The following is a 3,011-nucleotide window of genomic DNA, read 5'->3' on the forward strand; positions in this document are numbered from 1 at the left end:
ATTAAAGAGTTTAAAAAAATTATCATTTTATTTTGTTTGAGTCGTCTTAATCTTTAAATAGATTAACTTATTATTTTTATTTTAGTCTATATTTATTATAAATTTATTAAATATTCATACATAATAAATTTATGGATTTTGCTAGGTAGACAATGACTTTTGTAAACTATATGAACAATGTGTTCTAGAATTGATCCAATAAAGTAAAAAAATTCCAACCTCAAATTACTTCTTAAATCTTAACATTAGGATAATCATTTGCACACTTAATGAATTGAATATCCAACCATTATTTTGTGCATGAGTAAATCGAATTAAAAGAAATAATTATCTAATTAAAAATAATAAATATAATAATCTGCATACCTATTAAATTAAATATCTAACATATCCATTATTCACATTATTTAATATTTTCATTATCTACTTATACTTTTCCTAAATTTATACTCTTATTTTAAACAGTACTTACTATGTTATAATACACATTATACATATTAAATTATTTACATATGTTTTTTTTTATGTCTAATGGTTTTGCAAGTCGTTTAATTTTCACCAAACTAGAGGATGAAGGTAAGTATAAGGTCGTTCTTCCGACTTCGGAGGTCAGGGTGTGTTACCGTAACTCGAAGTTCTCTCGTCCTCCCCATTATTTTGTTCATGTATGAGTGTGTTTTGAGTATGATAACTTTAAAGTTTTATAACCCTTTTTAACATCAAATTTTGATAAATTGTAGTATGCCACCTTTTTAATTGCATCTAAATTGTAGTATGCCACCTTTACTAATGTGAGTTTTGTTTTTCTTATTAGCTTTGAGGATTCTGGTCCTAATGGTAACGGCAGGTATTCAGATCACATGTTACTTCAAGTCGAGATAAAGAACTACAGAAAGTGTGCACACTGCACAGGTATAGCTTGCTAAGATTATAATGGTGTTTGGGTGTGAAATTTAAAGTTTACAAACTAATTGGTAACTGCATCGGATTGTACCAAGTAATACTTCAAGTGAGTAAGGGTTGATCCCACAAGGATTGATGGACCAAGCAATAATAGGTGAATGATTCACTTAGTTGGACAAACAAAAAAAATGATGTTTTGAGAATTTAGTTTCATTAAACAGTAAATTTAGACAATTAGAAGGCAAACGGCAAACTTGGTGTGAAAACTATAAGAGAAAACAGTTAAGGTTTTAGAGTTGTTTATCTTCCAGATCTCTATTTCTTACCAACTATTTTAATTATGCAAGATTCAATTCATAGCAAACTGTATTTGACTAAACCCTAATTTCTTAGTAATTTAGTCTCCTCTAACCTAGTTAACCGCCAATTCCTTAGTCACTTAATTTCAATTAGAGGTTTAAGTGCAATTCTAGTTTATCAACCACAAAAATCCTAATTACTCAAATATAAGAGGATTATATGTCACGTATCTCGTTAAGTCCAGATAATTAGTGGTTTAGGAGAAATTATTTTCAAGCTGTTGTTTAAGTAAATTATTTTTCCAAGATTTAGCAAGAACACAATTAGAATAAGGATTATTCTTCCGACCTACCCAAATCCTTAAGATGAAGAACAAAAACAAATCCTTGAAATTGAAATCAATACATTAATTAAAATAGAAGAGTAATAGTATTAATCCATTGAATAAACAGAGCTCCTAACCTTAACAGGTTGCTCATGGCTCAGAGGAAAAACTAGAGTTTCAAAGTGTAAACTGTAGAATGAGGTCCGTAAGAGAGAAGAGAGCGCGAAGGGTTAAATCTTTTCTCTTTTATATCTAACTTAATTAATATAAAATATATTTCTAAAGCTCAATAATACCTTTTCTTATTGTGAATAAAATAAAGTTCTAATCAAAATTATTGGAGGATCTCGTTGTTGGCTCTGGAAGCGTAGGGATCACTATTAAATCCTGAAGCTGAGGCCAAGTTTGGTGCCACTATGCCCGCGTGTGATGGTGGCTCTCTCTTCATCCTGGCGCCAAACTTGGAATTCTCAAGTTTGTTGCCACCAAGGCAGCACAAATGGAAAGCTTGTAATGATCATGTTGCTAAACTTGGAGAGTTCTAAGTTTGGTGTCACCTTTTGGGGTTGTTACGGCTCTATTTCTTCTTTTTAAATTCTGTCAAATCTGTCTGGATACTATCTAAAATAAACTAAATTTCACACAACTCAAAGTAGTATTTATAGTGACTTAAAAATATTTATATCTTGATTAAACTTAACAAATTTAAATGCAAATTTACTAAGAAAAGATAAGAAAGATACTCACGTATCATGTTTAAATTTTAACATTTTGAACTATTTATTTATTAACTCGAATAAGGTACATAGACTACTACATTTTGCAATAGTCCCTTCCTTGGACGCTAACTAGGTAAAACAAAAGCAACCATTATTCTTTTGTTTATTTATTTTGTTACACTTGAAAACCTTTCATTCTTTTGTCATAAAAATACGTTGGTGAATAAATTTTTAATAATACTAATTTATTCTTTTTTAACTTGTGTCAATTCTTTCACTTCTATTTATTTATTTTGATATCCAAATGAGCATTGGATTGCAATTTAATATTGCTTATGTTGTTGTATACTATAATTTAGGACTCGGTGTCTCAAAAATGTTAAATATGTTATTATGTGTAAGTCATGAACATATGTTAAATATGTTATTATGTGTAAGTCATGAACATATATTACATATTTAGACGTGTTTTCACCTTATTGTTTAACTTCTTTTGCAATGGTTTTCCATAAAGAGGCAGCATACTATCATAGTAATTTCTTTGAAGAGTGAATTTGGAGACATGAAGGCTAAATAGCAACACTAAGAGGAAGAGATTTATGAATTGACAATGAGTTTAATTAGAAAATACTTAGGTAGGATATATACAATATTATGGTTTATTTTTATAATTTATTAGTAGTAAATTTTAAGTGGTCTCATGCATATTTTAATATGGATATATTTATTTTACTGAGATATATGAATATTTAAAATTATGATTA

General features: G+C 28.7%; 1 long non-coding RNA gene across 1 annotated transcript in view; it reads left to right on the forward strand.

Annotated features, from left to right (window-relative positions):
- The window catches only part of LOC107459616 (uncharacterized), a 6,248-nt gene that overhangs the window by 813 nt on the left and 2,424 nt on the right, over positions 1-3,011 (forward strand). The window contains exon 2 of the long non-coding RNA XR_008001526.1: positions 815-912. This is a non-coding gene — a long non-coding RNA (uncharacterized LOC107459616). The remainder of the gene's footprint in view (positions 1-814; positions 913-3,011) is intronic.

Source organism: Arachis duranensis, chromosome 7, assembly GCF_000817695.3.
Source record: "Arachis duranensis cultivar V14167 chromosome 7, aradu.V14167.gnm2.J7QH, whole genome shotgun sequence".
NCBI lineage: Eukaryota > Viridiplantae > Streptophyta > Magnoliopsida > Fabales > Fabaceae > Arachis > Arachis duranensis.